The 18909-nt window shown below is 43.1% G+C and overlaps 1 long non-coding RNA gene and 1 pseudogene across 1 annotated transcript; one reads left to right on the top strand and one right to left on the bottom strand.

Annotated features, from left to right (window-relative positions):
- Positions 1-18909, top strand: part of LOC129657896 (40S ribosomal protein S11-like) — a 62718-nt pseudogene that overhangs the window by 8930 nt on the left and 34879 nt on the right.
- LOC129657897 (uncharacterized) lies at positions 783-11714 on the bottom strand. The gene is made up of 3 exons (XR_008717152.1): positions 11415-11714; positions 11068-11293; positions 783-1553 (listed from the first exon to the last, which is right to left on the bottom strand). It is a non-coding gene; the product is annotated as an uncharacterized LOC129657897 (long non-coding RNA).

The following is an 18909-nucleotide window of genomic DNA, read 5'->3' as shown; positions in this document are numbered from 1 at the left end:
GGTTCTTAACCACCAGCACAATCTGGCAACTGGAATTCAGGTGCTTAAGCAAATGGTATTCATTGAGCCATCACGGCACAAGTTGTTTTATTTACTAAAGGGATTTCCAGCCATATATATATATATAATTTATATTTAATGTAACATGCTCAGTCGCTCAGTCATGTCTAGCTGTTTGTGACCCTCATGGACTGTAGCCCGCCAGGCAAGAATACTTGAGTGGGTTGCCGTTTCCTCCTCCAGGGGATCTTCCCAACCCAGGGATCAAACCTGTGCTTTCTGTATTGGCACATGGATTCCTTACCACTGAGCCACCTGGGAAGCCCTGAATATGACATACATTATATGTTATATTATATATTAATATAGTAAATGTAAAGTAATGTATCTATTAATAAATTAAGCATATGTTCACAATATATTAATGTACTGTATATTAATATAATACATTAAATTTAATACATGTAAATAGATTTACATATTAATATATGCTATGTAATAAAAATAAAATATAAATAACTAATTTTAGATCAATAGTACCCATATTTCTGAAACACTCATTCAAAGCCCTCAACCAGTTTATCTCTTCCCTTCTTCCTCTTACCCATGACTGTTTGCAGTACCTTCAAATTGGCATGAGGTTACAGAATACAAGTAGTTATAATATCTGTCTAAACAAAATAAGGTTAGGCAAATAACTTCATTATCCAAGTAATATGCAATATAAATAAAATGACCATACAACACATTCCCAAGACAGTCTTGATTTCAAATCTCCTTTATCACATTTATCACGTTAAGAAAACAGTTTGCCACATATATACCACAAGGTCAAACAGCAACCATTTAAAATCTATTGCAAGTTTAAATAATTCAATTGCATCTCAACTAGGTTACTCCATTTGGACCAATAATTGGGAGCTATGAGGGTTGAGTTAATGAAACAAGAACAGAGGTTTGGTAATTAATAAATCAGTCATAGACCATCTGCATTTTTTTTTTTCAATTTGGCTTTCCTCCGTCTAAGTTGCGGCATGCAGAGTCTTTAGTTGCCGCGTGCGGGATCTAGTTCCCTGACCAGGGATTGAACCCCAGCACCCTACAGTGGGAGCACAAAGTTTTAGCCACTGGACCACCAGGGAAGTCCCAGTCATAGATCATCTTCAAAAGCCCAGAAAGTTTCAAAATAGCAGCAACCTAAGAGTTCCTGTTTATGAATTTAACTGAGTCTAAACAAGGATATTAAGCAGGGAACTTGCCTTACACAGTCAGGGAGAAAAGCCACGGCAGGGTCAGGTCTAACACAAATTCCAGACAGAAGGGTTGTTTTGCTTCCAGGAGCTGAGCAGCTGGCCAGAGGAAAGAGAGCCTTTGGTATTCCTGCCCTGGCCAACTAGGTCATTCCTTTCATCTCTTCTTATCAGGAGTCCACTTTGTTGTCCAGTCTTGGTATAAAATACTTATTCCATAAAAGCGCATGACTGTCTGGTCTGAAGATAATAAGGGGTCTTTTCCTTCACTTTCTGCTCCTTTGTCCACTGCACTCCTTGATGCTTGAGGAGCATGGAGAACAATTAGAAAAGCAAAGACAAGGAATTAGAACCATCTGAGTCACTCAGTAAAATTAATTTATCTTTTTTAGAATCTGTGACTTATTAGAGGATATTAAAAAGCTTGGTGAGGTACACCCAAATTCCACAAACACGGACTAAATGCAGCTCATTTCAATACAGTAAACATTGAGGGGATGGCCCCCAGTTGGCAGACACAGGGCTGGGCATGGGGATGTAGGGATGAATAAGGCCAGGACCACTCTCACTAGACAGGCTGCTCAACACCCCGCCTCCACGTTTCATACAAATAACAAATCATTATGTTGTACAACTGAAACTGAAACTAATATAACTTTAGATGTCAGTTACATCTGAATAAAAAATTCTTAAATTGATATAGTTGAAAAAACAGTTAATGGCCTTGACAAGTTTCAGGGTTTCGAGGGGCGGGGGAGGGCATGGAGAATTCCATCAGCCCTAGGTGGTGAAAGCAGGAGAGGAGAAGTGAGTGATTGGAGCAGTTGCTAAGTTGTTGCTAAGTCACTTCAGTCGTGTCCGACTCTGTGCGACCCCATAGACAGCAGCCCACCAGGCTCCCCCGTCCCTGGGATTCTCCAGGCAAGAACACTGGAGTAGGTTGCCATTTCCTTCTCCAATGCATGAAAGTGAAAAGTGAAAGGGAAGTCGCTCAGTCGTCTCCGACTCCTAGCGACCCCATGGACTGCAGCCCTCCAGGCTCCTCCATCCATGGGATTTTCCAGGCAAGAGTACTGGAGTGGGATGCCATAGCCTTCTAATTGGAGCAGAGAAGAGCTTATTCCCCTTTCTCTATCATCATGGTACCTGCCAGGGGGAGCCACCCAGAGCCCTGGGACTCCAGCCCACACAGCCAAAACCCTGGGGAGCTAAATACCACTCAATATGCACAGCAGCAGGGGCTTCCCTGGTGACTCAGATGGTAAAGAATCTGCCTGCAATGCAAGAGACTGGGGTTCGATTCCTGGGTTGGGAAGATCCCCTGGAGAAGAGAATGGCAACCCACTCCAATATTCTTGCCTGGAGAATTACATGGACAGAGGAGCCTGGTGGGCTGCAGTCCATGGGATCGCAAAGAGTCAGACACGACTGAGTGACTTTCACTTTCACACATAGCGGCAGGCTCCCTAAGGAGTTGATCAGAAAATGAATAAAGCTGTCATTGGACAACTCACAGAAAAGAAAGCTGATGGATTCACACAATGCCCTTTCCACAGATGCAGGGCCTACTAATCCTGGACAAAGTTACAAACCTCTGGGCTGGTTTCTGAGACCCTTTCCCATTCCATTTCTTGCCCTAGTCTCCCATGGTGGGTGCGGGGATAGGGTGGGGCGCTGTGGCCTTTTCCTTCCTCCCTCTCACTTTCTCCCATTAAAACTTCCTTGTCCAGTGTCTCATTCCTTCAGGGTTTCCTCTCTGCCGAGTATCAGACAGACGTCATCTAAGAGCATCACCAAAGAGCACATTTACATTTTAAGACAGGCCTCTGGTGCCTCAGCTTAGAAGAGTATTCGATGTGAGGTTGCTGGGGAAGCACTGTGGCATTTAGGGGTAGGAAACGCAATGTAGTAAGGTTTCCACCCCTTCCCTTCCCTTGCCATAGTAATGTGGTTGTTACATTCACCATTCTCTTAATGATTTGGACTCAAGCCTTTCCATTGACTGAAAAACAGTTTTAAAAATCCACCTGATCTGGTGAACTGTGTTCAGAGGTATCCAGTGTCTCCAAAGGTGGCCAAAAATGTAATTGTTGGCAATGACTAGGAAGGGAAATCTTAGGATTTAGTGGCCAGGATGTGACCATCACTGCCCCACAGAGGCACTTCTGAGCTAGCTTCAAAGCTGGGCAAGGTCAAAGGAAGAACAACCAGAGGTCGTCAGGAGCATACCTTCTCACTCCATAGGTGCTGGGGAGGACATAAGAAAACCAGTCACGCTATCAGACAGCCTAAAATACATTAACAGAGATGAGCCTCCGTGCAAATAAAATATGTGGCCAAATAATATTTTCAAATATGGATTTCTTCCTTTTTCTCTCTTAGGGCTCCTTTCCCTTCCATCCATCACAGTGGGCTCTGGCCTCATTGCCTTGAGGAAGGGTTGCTCATGGGAGGAAACATACAGTTTGAAAGTATTTTTGCTTCTTATTCCAAAAATGTAATCGTTTAGGGAATCCTGGGGGTGGGGGGCGCTGCAGAAAAAATTAAAGAAAGAGAATCCATGTCATCCCCATGAGAGAGTCAGTTCCTAGGCAGGTTGATAGGGAGTCTAGGGGTCCCCAAGGAGATAGGGGTCTGGAATTCTCAAGGAGGAAGAAAGGACAAACTTTTTTTCTTTCTCCACATTCCTTAGGATTATATAACAATAATGGACCCTGCCTAAGGACAGTCTTTGGATTCAACCTTCTGTTATCTTAAAATGTAAATTATGGGAGTAGACCTGGTCTTTACAAGGATGTATCTTGCCTGAGGACAGTGTTACCTTAAAATGTAAATTATGGGAGTAGGTCTGATGAGGTCTTTACAACCTCCAGACATTCTTTGGATTCATTGGAGAGTATATAATTTCACTGCTAACACTAGCAAGCGGGTACTCTTTCTGCCCCCTTCTGATGCCTATGTCAGAAGCTTTCTCTATCTCCTTTATACTTTAATAAAACTTTATTACACAAAAGCTCTGAGCGATCAAGCCTCGTCTCTGGCCCTGGATTGAATTCTTCTCCTCCGGGGGCCAAGAATCCCGGTGTATTCACGTGATTCAACAACAACCTTTCACCCAGACTGGAGGTGTTTTTAACAGGTGGGAGTCAAGAGGGAAAAATGAGAGGTGGTGGATTCCAGGAGCTGAAAAGATCTGTGCCTGACTTTGCAGCAGGGTTCCCAGGTGGTGCTAGTGGTAAAGAATCTGCCTGCCACTGCGGGAGACACGGCTTCCATCCCTGAGTCAGGAAGATCCCCTGGAAGAGATGCCTGGAGAATCCCATGGATAGAGGAGCTTGGTGGGCTACAACTTATAGGGTCTCAAAGAGTCGGACACGACTGAAGCGACTTCGCACACAGCACCACTGTGTGTTACAGTCATGACTTTGCAGCACAGTCACTGCTCAGGCAAACAATCCCAGAGGGAAGATGGCTGTCGAGACAGATAGGATCAGAGGTAGCCCTGCCAAAGACTCCCACACACCAGTCACAAGGGAAACCAGCAGAAAGCGGGAAGACCTGTAAGGAACTTGTGGAGAGAGATGACATGTCTAAGCAGTAACTTGCATGGGCCAAGGCCCAGAGGATCCTCCCCACCTCACCCCATTCCCACCACTCAGCGTCTTGGCATTCAGAGGTTCCTTGGCATTCCAGCGTTCCTCGGCATTCAGGAGGCTGTTTTTCCACCAGCTCAGCATAGTAAGGCTTGAGGTCAGAAAGCAAGCTGAGTTAGAATAAAGACCTGGGGTTTTGTTTGTTTCGTAGACCTGAGTTTATGCCCAGGATTCAAGGCAGAGAAGGTGGTGAGTGGCCAGAGCGGGGAGTGGGTAAGTGGCTCCAGGGCTGGAGGAGACTGAGGTCTGATTGTGAGAATGAGTTTGAATTCTCCAGCATTATGGAGTTTCCACTACAGAGAAAGGATTACAGAACTGGTTCTCCCCTGAGCAAAAGCTGTGTTCTGATGAAGTGAGATTGCTGATCAACAAGATACTAACAGAAAAGCACTTTGTTCAACACCTTCAAATATGTTTGCTGATATGGTGAATCCTGTAGTGAGAATTGCTAAGATACAGTGTTTTCTTACCAAATCAACTGAAGAAGATTTGGAACTTATCCTATAAAGGGTAAAATTTGTTCCTCTGAATAGATTGATTCAATGTTCATAATAGTCACCCAAATGAGAAAGTTTCTTTTGGCAATGGGAGCAAGACATTCTATTGCTCTCATTTTGTTCTTAATCCTTGCTATGCTATGCTAAGTCACTTCAGTCGTGTCCGACTCTGTGCGACCCCATAGACGGCAGCCAACTATGCCCTTGCAAAATAAACAATGCGCCTTTAGGCTAAATAAACAAAGAACTGAAAGCATGTTTTAGTTTTGATGATTCAAGATTTCCCCAAGACTCAGCAATCTCTTTATCCACCAATTTACCTCTTTTCTTTAATTAACATACTTTATTAACAGGGGGTCAGTTTTGCATTTTCAGATAAATTGAGCAGAAAGTGCAGAGTTCCCATATACTTCCTCACCGCTACTCCCCACCCCACAATTTCTCCTGCTAAGCTCAGTCATGTCCAACTCTTTGCAACCCCAAGCACTGTAGCCTGCCAAGCTCCTCTGTCTATGGAATTCTCTAGGCAAGAATACTGGCGTGGGTAGCCATTTCCTTCTCCAGGGGATCTTCCTGACCCAGGGATCAAACCCAGGTCTCCTGCATTGTGGGCAGATTGTTTACTGTCTGAGTCACCAGGGAAGCCCAATATCTTGTATTAATGTGGTACAGTTGTTGCAATTGATGAGCCAATACTGATACATTATTATTAAGTAAAGTCCATTGTTTAAATTAGGGTTCTCTCTTTGTGTTGTGTAGCCTACGGATTCTGACAAATATATAATAACACACATCCACTGTTACAGTATCATGCAGAATAGTTTCATTCCCCTAAAAATCCCCTGTGCTCTATCAGATCATCCTTCCTCCCTTCCCCTCCCCTAATTGTCTACCTCTCCAATTGACTTTTATCATTAACACAACTCAGGAGAAAATAAGGCCCTTGTAAATATAAGCACCATTTACATAGGTTTAAATTAAGTCCCCATCTTTGCCAGTAGGCAAGCTTGTATTTTGTCCATAGTTGAAATAACTGTACTATTTTTAATTCTAATTGTTTTCAGTCAACATTATTTCAGAGATCTATTTCCATGTACAACCAGAGTTCACATACTTATCATCTCTAATCTTGTCATAATTTTAAAGATGAATTATTTCATAGTTGCCATGATTTCACAGGATTAACTGCCCTACAGTTTTTAGACGTTTGTAAAATTTCTAGCTCTTCTACATAAACACTTGCCATTGAATTGATTCTTTACTCACAAACTAAATGATGTCTTAGTTTTTGTCCATATTTTACTCAAGGAACAAGCTTTTGTAGTTCTCTCATAGGTCAAGTTTATTTCCCAAAGGAATAGTGTATGAGGAGTTCATTCCTAGAGTACAAAAATCTGTACCTATTGCAGCACATTTTTACCTTAATGTTCCTTTTAATTTTTAAGCAATATTTAAAAAATTTCCCACAAGGCTATCTCTTAATGTGTGCTAAGTCACTTCAGTCATGTCCGACTCTTTGCAACCCTATCGACTGTAGCCCGCCAAGCTCCCCTGTCCATGGGATTCTCCAGTCAAGGATACTGGAGTGGGTTCCAATGCTCTCCTCTAGGGGATCTGTCTGACCCAGGTATCAAACTTACGTCTCTTATGTCTCCTGCATTGGCAGGAGGGTTCTTTGCCACTAGCGCTGCCTGGGAAGCCTTAATAGCATAGTATTAATTTGGTCGATGACCTTATAAATACCATTTTATCATATATAACTTTTATTCTGTAGTTTTTGACTTATAGCTGTGTTTTTCAAGGCTTAGTTTTAGCAATATCGTGACTTGAATAGTATTTTATAGGATTTATAAAACCTTTCAAATTATAGAAATAGCGTATGTCAGAATAGTTTCAAAGAGTCAGACACAACCGAACAACTGAGCATGCAGGCATGTCAGAATAACAATATAATTCATGCTAAAATTACAAATAGAATTCCAGATGTCTTCAAATAACCATAGTTCTGCTGACGCTGAGCATGAAGAAGACCACAGCTTGCCAGCTAAAAGGACTCTGCCAGGAGAGAGAACAGTTTACAAGTCACTTCCTTAGGCAGCAAGACAGTACTTCTGTATCATACTACCATTGTTGGGACCTAGAGTTGATACAAAGATTTTTTTAAACTGAAGATCTTTGAGATTCAGCAGATGCGGAAAGAAACCTTCTCAGAGCTTCCCTTATCTGACTAAAAGCAGTAGCTTCTGGGAAATGAGGCTGCCATGAATCTCCTGTGCGGCTCTGAAGGCAGAAAGACTACTGCACCTCCATAAACAAACATTATTACAAATGTCGTATCCCATTTGTTCTCCTGAAAACCCACTTGTCTTTCCCAAAGAAACCTATTTGTCTTCTCATAAAGCCTTTTCCCCCCTCCCTTGTCCCTGCTAAGTCTATAAACCTCTAACTTAAACCAGTTGAAGAACCAACTGCTTCTTTTGTTGGTTTTCATTTGCATACAAATAAGCCTTTTTCTCTTGTGTCGTTTAATTCACAGGCTCACAGACACTAAACCTCAGAGTAGAGAAGTTTTTCCTTTCTAACATTTTAGATGCACAAGAATCAAATTTGCTTACCATGCATTTCCACAGCTGAATGCAGCCCTCAGCCTGCCCCACTGAATTTCATATGTGTCTTAAAAACATTAGAAGTTCGTTTTGTTCCCTTCAAGCTGCAATTCATTTTATCTGATTATCAAAAAAACACTTTTGTGTGTGTGTGGAATGTAATCTTTTAAAATTTTTTTTAAGAAAATTGAGGGAGAAAGAAATGGCAACCCACTCCAGTATTCTTGCCTGGAGAATCCCATGGACAGAGGAGCCTGGCAGGCTACAGTCCATGGGGTTTTACAAGAGTCAGACACAACTTAGAGACTAAACCACCAGAGAAACACTACCCTCGATTTGGCAGCAAGTGACAACTGTCCTTAAGATTTTTTTTTCCCCTGATAGAAAAAGAAAACACTTGGAAAATGAAAATAATAAATTTTCTATTCAAATGTAAAAAAAAGAAAAGAAAATTGAGGTGTTACTTTTTTTTTTTAAGAAAATTTACATTATACTAGTTGTTGTTGTTGTTCATTAAGTTCTGTCCCATTCTTTCTGACTTCATGGACTGCAACGCACCAGGCACCTCTGTCCTCCACTATCTCCCGGAGTTTGCTCAAATTCATGTTCATTGAGTCGGTGATGCTATCTAACCATCTCATCCTCTGCTTCCCTCTTCTCCTTTTGCCTTCAGTCTTTCCCAGCGTCAAGGTCTTTTCCAATGAGTCAGCTCTTCGCACCAGGCAGCCAAAGTATTGGAGCTTCAGCTTCAGCAACAATCCATCCGATGAATATTCAGGATTGATTTGCCTTAGGATTGACTGGTTTGATCTCCTTGCAGTCCAAGGGACTCTCAAGAGTCTTCTCCAACACCACAGCTCAACAGCATTAATTCTTTGGCGTTCAGCCTTCTTTATGGTCCAACTCTCACATCCGTACATGACTACTGGAAAAACCATAGCTTTGACTAAGCCTATTAGTTTCAAGAGCACATATAATTATTTGATATTTGTATATATTGCAAAATGATCACCACAATATGTCTACTTAACATCCAAGGATTTTCTTTTTTTCAACATGAAAAACTTCCAAGGAGCTAAACAACAGCAACTGATTTAAAAAGGCTTTGTCCTGGCTATGTAAGAATCAGTCTGATTCCTGGGCTGTGATTTTCTTTTCCTTGAGAGTTACTTTGCAGAAATAGGAGGCAGGCTGTAGCTATGGTCTGCCATTTCCCATGCAGTTCTTACAACTTGCTGCAGCAGGAAGAGGCTTTGAAACAGCCATTTTTCAGCTAACTTCTTACATTTGTTTCAGTAATGTAGATGCTGAAGAACCCCAGCCTGCCAGCCTTATCTGTGACTCTCAGGTGCTGCCTAAAACCATCACAATATTGTTAATCAGCTATACCCCAATACAGAGTAAAAAGTTGGGGAAAAAAAAGAGAACCACTCCATGTGTATCAAACCTATGGAGACGAGTTAAAACAATGAAGTTGTAGGAGTTTTTAAACATATTTTAGAGATTAATCCCTTACCAGATTAACCCCTTTTCAGATATACAGTTTACAAATATTTTCTTCCATTCTCTAGATTGCCTTTTTACACAGCTGATTGTTTCTTTTGCTGTGCAGAAGCATTTGAGGCTGAGCTGGTCCCACTTGTTTATTTTTGTTTTATCTTTTTGGAATGTAAATTCATGCCTGGAAGGCTACAGTCCATGGGGTCACAAAGAGTCGGACATGACTGAGCTATTAACACTTATACCTTATATTACCTGGTGAACACATACTATTTCTGTGATCTGTGTAATTTAGAGCCTTGCTACTGAAAGTGTGGGGTTCACACACTCAGTAGACAGAATGTGAGGGGCTAAATTGTGTCTATCCCCTGCCAAGACCTTAGAATGTGACCATATTTGGAGGTAGGGTATTTAAAGAGATAAATTAAAATGAGGTCATTAGTATATGCCCTAATCCTATATGACTGGTGTCCTTTTAAGGAGTTTGGACACAGACATGCACAGAGGGGAGACTTGTGAAGGTACAGGGAGAAAGAAGGCTGCTGTCTATAAGGCAAGAAGTGAGGCCTCAGAAAAAACCAACCCTGTTTGATACCTTGATCTTGGACTTCTAGACTCCAGAACTGTGAGAAAATAAATTTCTGTTGTTTAAGTCTCCAGGTCTGTGATCCTTTGTTATGGCAGCCCTCAGAAACTAATACGTAGCATTAACATCACCTGGGAGCATTTTAGAAGTACTCATTTTCAAGCCCCAACTCAGACACACCGAATCAGAATCTCTGGGGAGTGAAATCCCAAATCTGTGTTTTAGTAAGTCCTCTGGATGATATCTATGCAGCTAAAGTTTAAGTAGCACTGATCTGGAGTACTGTTTCTCAAGTTGTACATCAGCCATCACTTGGGCAACTTTGGTGAAAGAGCGGTGCTTGGGCCTCACCATAGCATTCTGGTTCAGCTGGTTGAGGGTCGAATGGGCAGTGTCCACAAGGGCAGACCTGGTTTAGATTTTTTCTAAAGCTGCCCTGTTGACTCTAAGGGACAGCCTGGGCTGGGCTCTCCAGGTCTAGAGCCTGTTGACATGGTCTGGAAACCTGCAGAAGAGACGACTGAGTGTAGGTACTTTGGGTAAACTGAGGCAGATTACTAACCTCCTAACATAAGAGGCCTGATCAGTAGTGTGTGATTTCAAGAGCAAGACGGGTTCTTCCTCTAGAAATGATGACCCATCTCTCTTCTACCTGCAAATCCTCAGTTCCTCTCTATGACTTGGAGTGATGGTTAGTTTAATGTACCAACTTGACTGAGGTGTCCAGACCAAACATTATTTCTAGATGTGTCTGTGAGGATGTTTCCAGATGAGATTAACCATTTGAATTGGTGGACTCAGTAGATGGCCCTCCTCCACGTGGTTGAGCTTCATCCCATCCACTGGGGGTCTGAGTAGAACAAAAAGCAGAAACAGATGGAATTTGTCCCTTTTTCCCTTGCCTTGTTGCTAGAGCTCAGACATCTCAACTCATCATCTCAAGTCCCCAGACTGAGATTTATATCATCAGCTCACCTGGGTCTCAGGCCTTCAGAGTCCAACTGAATTACTCCACCAACTTGGCTGGGTCTCCAGCTTGCAGATGGAAGATCATGGGTCTTCTCAGCCTCCGTAATCTTGTGAGCCAATTCCTCATGATAAACTCCATTTAGATAGATAGATATGAAGAAAGAAGAAGGAAGGAAGGAACAAAGAAAGGAAGAAAGAAAGATTTCTTTCTGCTTCTGTTTCTCTGGAAAAACTTAGACAAACACAAACACCAAGGAGGTAACAGCATCTTACTAGATGGGACCAGCCTGACACCAGATTGAAAGGGGGAAATTCAGGGGTTCTGGACCTAGCGTTATGGTCCTTAGTCTTACATGGACTGGAGATGTGCAAGGGTCCTTCAGACAGCTTAATGATGCATGGAGCCATTTCTCTGAGGGCTTAGTAAAGCTTATATTCTAAGCTTCCAGGATTCCTGTTTAGGATTTTATAAACTGAGGTGTAAATACCTGATTAGATTTGGTGAGCCCTTTCTTCCTGTGTTTGCATTTTAAAGAGGGATAAAGCCTTAGGTCATGAGAAAACAATTCTGAAGGTGAAATCATTTTACGTACTAGCAAACTGGCAGGAGAAATGGGGGCTGGACTGGAAAATAATGCTACTAATGGTAACTATTACTGAGTATTTCTGCCTGCCAATGCAGGAGATGGAAGAGATGTGAGTTCAGTCTCTGGGTTGGGAAGATTCCCTGGAGACAGGCATTGCAACTCACTCCAGTGTTCTTGCCTGGAGAATCTCATGGACAGAGAAGCCTGGTGGGCTATAGTCCATGGGGTTGCAAAAAGTTGGACACGACTGAAACGACTTAGCACTCTCAAGACTACATTGAACACCTCATCCATTGTCTCATTTAATCCTCACAACAGTGCTGGAAGTAAATCGGAAGAACTTGAACCTAAACCTTTTTGTACCCACACAGTTCACTGTCTGTATTAGCATGAGTTTCACCACTGCCTCCAGTAATATGCTTTAGGAAACTCTTGCCCAGGGAGATGAAGTTACACACAATTTTTGCTACTGTCCTGAAAGTATTCCATGGGTATCATCAATTCTCAAAGGTTCCTTTAGAAACTCTCACCCTGCTGTGTCTGTTAAACCCTTGCTCAATCCTAAACAAGCCCCAAACCTATAAATATCCCACCACTGCCCTCTCTTCATGAGATGCTGCTAAGACTCTGTCGAGGAAGGGATCGCCCTGATCTCAGTGAGCTATAAACTCAGCTTTGCTTTGTCCACTAGTTCCTTGGTGGTGCCCTGTGGAGCAGCATCTGACAGCACCATGCTTATATCCATGTTGCAAATTAGGAAATTGAGGCTTAGTTAATGTATCCAAAGACACAGAGCTAGTAAGTGGTGGGTCCAGGGTTCAAATCCTGCCATTCTGATTCTAGAAAGCACACTCTCAGCCACATCTACACCACCTCCCCTTACATTTGAAATCATATAATACAGTCACTTATTCTTCCTCTACCAAGGATCAACCAAGAACAATAAACACAAACTATGAAAGAACATGTGCCCTCAGGCTCCCTCTCCTTACTGCCTGGGCTGTGTCTCTGCTGACAAAGGTGGTCACAGGCCAGGACCTCCTCAGATAGGTTGTAGAACCCTTTGGAAGAAAGAGGGGTGAGTTAGGTAATGTGGGAAGCTCCACTTTGTCGGTGACCAGCGCACTCCTCTGCCTCAATTCATGCAGCTTCACACTAGACAATAGTGTGTATGCGTGTCCAACTCTGAGACCCCATGGACCAGGGCCCGCAGGCTCCTCTGTCCATGGGATTTCCCAGGCAAGAATACTGGAGCAGGTTGCCATTTCCTTCTCCAGTGGATCTTCCTGATCAGACACCAAACCCATATCTCCTGCATCTCCTGCATTGGCAGGAGGATTCTTTACCACTGTGCCATCTGGGAAGCCCCAACCTGACAATCATGGGTCACTTAAAAATCACAGAGGAGCCAGAACTTAAAATGGATGGCTGTCTGACCTACACCATGCTTTAAGCTTTGCTGAAGCCAGGACTGTGATTCTTTTAAACTATACAAGCCCCAGGACACTCCTGCCTGCTGAGATCATTACAGAAAAGGCAGTGTGTTACCTGAGGTCTGTTACTGCTTTCCTTTGATGCCCATCTGCCTGAGCCTCAGCCACCCTTGCCCATTCACAGAGCACTGCCCGCCCACCGCCATCGTGTCCCTGGTGTCCCAGGGTGAACTCACTCTCCACTTCACACTGAAGAGCAGCAGTTTCTTTCTGCTCCCCCACCCCACAGTCCACTTTCTCTGTCTCCAGCCTGCTGCCAGCCCTGTCTTGCAATGCAAACTAGGAAGTCCAACGTCCTGGAAATTCCTGCAGACCACGCCTTGGCAACAGAGAGCAGGCAGGCAGACGCCTGCAGCAATGGGTGGGGAAGCTTTCCAATCTGGCGGCACCTCCCAGATGGAGATGAAAACCCAACACAAACTGGAAGAACGTGTGCCTTCGGGCTCCCTCTCCCTACTGCCTGGGCCGCATCTCTGCTGTTAAGAGTGGTCTCAGGCCAGGACCTCCTCAGATAGGTCCTTAGGAAGCAAAATCCTCTGGGGGAAATTCGGTAAGGTGGAGGGCTCAGCTTTGTCAGTGACCAGTACACTCCTCTGCCTCAATTCATGTAGCTTCTTACCGACCCACCAGGAGCCACTTAAGTTCAGGTCTGCTACAGGTTAGATCACACATGTCAACGAAGGGACTTACAACAGTTAGTTGAGGTAGAAGTGTGTGCTGACTCATTTAGCAGACCTGAACCAAGGACTTGCTCACAAACTACGGAAATCAGCCCACTGCAATCAGCAACCCCTGTGGCCCTCCCTACCCACCACAGCTTCAGTCTCTTGCTCCACCGGCTTATTACCTGTTTGCTCACTATTGCTGAATAACAAATCAACCCCAAACAGGAACTTTAAACAATAACCATTTTCTTTTCTGACAATTCTGTGGATTGGCTGGGCAGTCTTTCTGTTGGTCTTGCGGGATCGATCATGTGAATGCATTCAGCAGAGGGCGAGCTGGCCGCCGGGACGGGACCTCTCTTTCCAGGAGGTGTCTCAAGGTCTCTCAAGGGTTTCTCTTTATGCTGTTCTGGAGCAGTGATCTAAGAAGGCAACAGCAGAAGCCATAAGGTTCCCTGGGGCCTTGGAAGTCATACAGTGTCACTTCTGCCACCTTCTGTCAGTCTAAGCAAGTCACAGGGACCCTAGACTCAACGCGTGGGGGACTGGACTACACTTCTTGATAGGGGTATTGTGTTTTCACTGGGGGTACAATGAGGAAGTGACTCCTTTATCCACAAAGATGTGGGAAGCTTCTTAATATTCACTATTAATAATGACTAACAAACTGGTGGCTCAGATGGTAAAGCGTCTGCCTGCAATGTGGGAGACCTGGGTTTGATTCCTGGGTTGGGAAGATTCCCTGGAGAAGGAAATGGCAATCCACTCCAGCACTCTTGCCTGGAAAATCCCATGGACGGAGGAGCCTGATAGGCTACAGTCCATGGGGTCACAAAGAGTCGGACACAACTGAGCCACTTCACTTCAAGCAAACAAAGCCTACTTACCATGTACTGGATACTGTGCTAAGCACTTCACAAGAACCCAGTGATAAACATCTCCCAATGCTCCTGTTTCCATGTGGAGAAGGAGAATTCCCCAGAGAAGAATTCCCTCACTTTTGCCCTCACCCACCCCTATTTCCTCCTTCCCTCGGGAGCAGTGACTCCTCTGCTGGTGAATCTAGAAGAAGGAGTGCATTTCTTCTTCCTTGAGATCTCAGAGCCATAAGCAGAGTGTGCTCTGTCTGCTCTGGGGGCAGGTGTGCCTGGAGGAAGGGTATTTAGAAATCCAATTGGTTCACTAAAATCACATTTTCCAAACCACTTTATTGGTTGTAAAGGAGTTATGTTGAACTCTATTTGTCTGGGTTTCTCAATTGTTTCTGAACTAAGGCAAGGAAAGGACAGGTATAATTTATTGGAGACTTTCAAATCTCAACAGCACACACTATTAGCTCCTTTTCATTGAGAAGTAATTTGTACAAGGTTGCACAGCTAATACTCTGTGAAGCCTCATTCTGGAGCCAACAACCTTGAACAGAAAAAGCACTGCCTTCACCCCCTCTCTCCTAGATTGCAGAAAGCCATGTGACATTTATGCTCCAATTTTCCTTCCTTCAACCAAATCCAGGTTAACAAACAGAAGTCAGCTTCTTCTCTGTTCCCATTTGTTCATCACCTCTTGAGAGTCAAGCAGTTGCAACCCAGATGTCAACAGAGGCATCCCGACCTTGGAAAATTCAATTAGAGTTGGCTCAAAACCCTTTCCCACCAGAAGTGTGGTGAAAGTTCTAAGTCTCGCCCATTCCCCTGGATTTGGGGTAGGAACACTAGTTTATCTCGTTTTACCTTATTTCTAGTGGGTTGTTACTCCACCATCCTATTTCCACCAAATTATAAAATATCTCACCATCTTGTATGTGCTGTTTCTCCCCTACACCAGCCATGGAATACAGACAAATTACCTTGACTTCCCCACTTAAATAGCCCTAACACCAACTGTGTGGGAGGCAAGCAGATCAGGCTGGTGGTGCGCAGTGTTGGGGGAGTTTTGTGCTGCTCAGGCCTCTCAAGCCTCTGTCGAGACCTATAACTGTCCATCCCTGCTCCCCTTGGACTTTCCACTTTATTATGTAAAACTTCAAGCATGTCTAATAGAAGAGAGACTATTACAATGAACCCTATGCTTCCATCACTTACTTTCAACAATCACCAACTCATAACCAAGAGTCGTTTCATCTATACTCTCATCCACTTCCGTTGGGATTATTGTAAAGCAAATTCTAGATAGGGCTTCCAAAGTTGGCACTAGTGGTAAAGAACTCGCCTGCCAATGCAGGAGACATAAGAGATGTGGGTTTGATCCCTGGTTTGGGAAGATCCTCTGGAGGAGGGCATGGAAACCCACTCCAGTATTCTTGCCTGGAGAATCCCATGGACAGAGGAGCCTAGCGGGCTACAGTCCATAGGGTTGCAAGGAATTGAACATGACTGAATCAACCTAGCACACACACACACAAACTCTAGATATCACTTTATTCACAAATGTCTCAGCTTCCATCTCAAAAAGAACTGCTTTTAAAAGCATAACCAGGACTTCCCTGGTGGCCTAGTGATTAAGAATCTGCCTGCCAATGCAGGGCACACGGGTTCAAGCCCTGGTTTGGGAAAATTCCATCTGCCTCAGAACAACTAAAGTTTATGCACAACTACTGAAGCCCATGGACCCTAGAGCCCATGCTCCGCAACAAGAGAAGCCACCACGGTGAGAAGCCTGCACACCACAACTAGAGAGCAGCCCCTACTCACCACAACTAGAGAAAAGCCCATGCAGCAACAAAGACCCAGCACAGCTAAAAAATAATATTTTTTAAAAGACTTTTAAAAGCATAATCACCATATCAATACCCTCCTAAACATAATCATCAGCACTTCTCCAATACCAGCAAGTACCAAAGCAGGATTCCTCGTCTCCTGGTCCTACCTCTCACCAACACCCAGTCCCAACCACAGCTATCCGAGATGACCTGCATGTGTGTATCTCTGGCCGCTCTCAGGTCTCTACGCTGCCACACAGACCCAAGGACTACCTACCTGAACGCGGTGGACTGCCCCACAGGGCACAGCAGGCTCAGTACCTACAGCCCACAATACTTTTAGGAACTTACAAAGATGGTTTAGTTCTTTTTATATGAAAAGGAAAAAATGAACTTTTAGTTTAAAAAAAGTCTTAATATAAAATACTGATATGTTCATCTTTATTTTAATACGGTCATAAAATATAATTTTAATATGGTTTAACTAAGCTTCCCTAATGAGAACTTTCAATTAAGCTTTCATCTTAAAACCAGAGGAGTGAAAGACGGAATATCATCAGAGGCAGAATAAAACAGTTTTAATCTTTATCCTGTGTCCTGAGAAATTTCAGGCCTTTCTGAACTAGGGGCTTAAAAAAAAAAAATCCTTTGATAGTTTTGGTAGACTATGAATAGTCTCACTGATGCCATTTTCCAAAATGGACAGTATTAACTTACTCAAATTTCACAAATCTAATAATAATATTCTCCACCTTTCTGCTAATAAGGAGCTGAAAATCACTCCAAGGCATAACAGAAACGATTAATACAACCATCTGGGAATAAAAGCTACAGAAAAGTGAACATTTGCACCTATTACACTTGACAGCTAAAAGGGGTGAGAAGACATTTGAGCTTCTTAGTGAAATTATTATAACTTTTGGTAGTTAATCATAAGCCTCTGTATAATTCCTCAATGATCTTATTTAGTAACTGCTTCTTTAAAGGATTTAGGAAACTTTCAATTTATACACAAACACATAATAAAGACAGGCACACATCATATGAACATAGACACACATATCTACTCCAGGGAGCAAGTAAAAACAAATTCAGATTAAAGTGTTGATACCAGAAACCAAGCAGAAGAGCGGCACAGACAAGCTGGCAGTCTCCTGGGGTAGTGGTGGAGGTGATGATGGTAGCAGCTGTTATTTTTTGGTTTCCTGCTACGATTAGGCATGATGCCAGGAATTTTATTTGCTGAGGGGGCTCACCACATTTGAACATTACATTCATTAAGCTCTAAGATTCTTGTGTGCAAGTCAAAGGAGGAAACAGGTAAAAAGTGAATACAATTTAGGGATTTAAAGACAGAACTGGAATTTGTGGCAAGACACAATCTGCCTAAAAGTCATTTGAATATCACAGACTCTCACTTTTCTTATTGAATTTTCATAGATATCCTTGAATAGATGTTTCTTTATCTGCTGCTTGTCTTAAGGGTCGTTTTCAGAAACTTTAATTTTTGTTTTATTTGGCTGTGCCAGGTCTTAGTTGTGGCATGCAAGATCTTCCATCTTCGCTGCGGCATCCAAACTCTTTAGTTGCCGCATGGAGGATCTAGTTCCCTGACCAGGGATGGAAGCCAGGCCCCCTGCATTGGGAGCATGAAGTCTTAGCCACTGAACCACCAGGGAATTCCCCATATTTCATTCTAACCAATAAACCTAGCTTTTTTCCTTTTCCTTCTATCTAAAAAAACAAAAACAAACAAACAAAACCCCCCAAAATCAAACCAAAACAAAAAACAACCAAAACTACTACATGGTATTACTTCTCCATGACACTAGTCATTAGCTTACCATAAAGGCTTTAGTGATAGAGCTCAATCACCTGTAAAACTGGTTTCCAAACAAGCTCATTTTCATTCAAATCTAGATAGGCCATAAAAGTTAGTTTACTCCATAAAATACTAATCCAGGGAGATAATAAAACAAATTAAATTAAAAAAATTCTGGGTGGATGCAATTTAACAAAGCATTATAGTGCTTACCAAATGCCTAGTTTCTATCACTCATGATAAATGACACTGAGCATGAGAAAAGGAAGAGGCTGGTGGAGACGGAATCATTTAAAGTACTCTGTTTCCTATGGAAACATGAGGCAGCACTCTTTTGGCGTGGGGGAGGGGGGGGGGCAGCACTGCCTTCCCCATTGGCTGCATGACATTTATGCTTCTGCAAAATGGAGACCAAAACACTCCACTGCAGCAACCCCAAGAAGAACCAAAAGACTCCATCACCTTATTCCCCAGAAGACTCAGTCCTCTTTTGAGCTACAAAAGCTACCCAAGGCTCCCTTCTGCTTCCAGTTGTGGTGATAAATATATAGTAGTAAAACATAAAGTCTACTGGTTTAACCAA

The sequence above is a fragment of the Bubalus kerabau genome, chromosome 7 (assembly GCF_029407905.1).
Source record: "Bubalus kerabau isolate K-KA32 ecotype Philippines breed swamp buffalo chromosome 7, PCC_UOA_SB_1v2, whole genome shotgun sequence".
NCBI lineage: Eukaryota > Metazoa > Chordata > Mammalia > Artiodactyla > Bovidae > Bubalus > Bubalus kerabau.
This window is presented reverse-complemented; position numbering and strand designations above follow the sequence as displayed.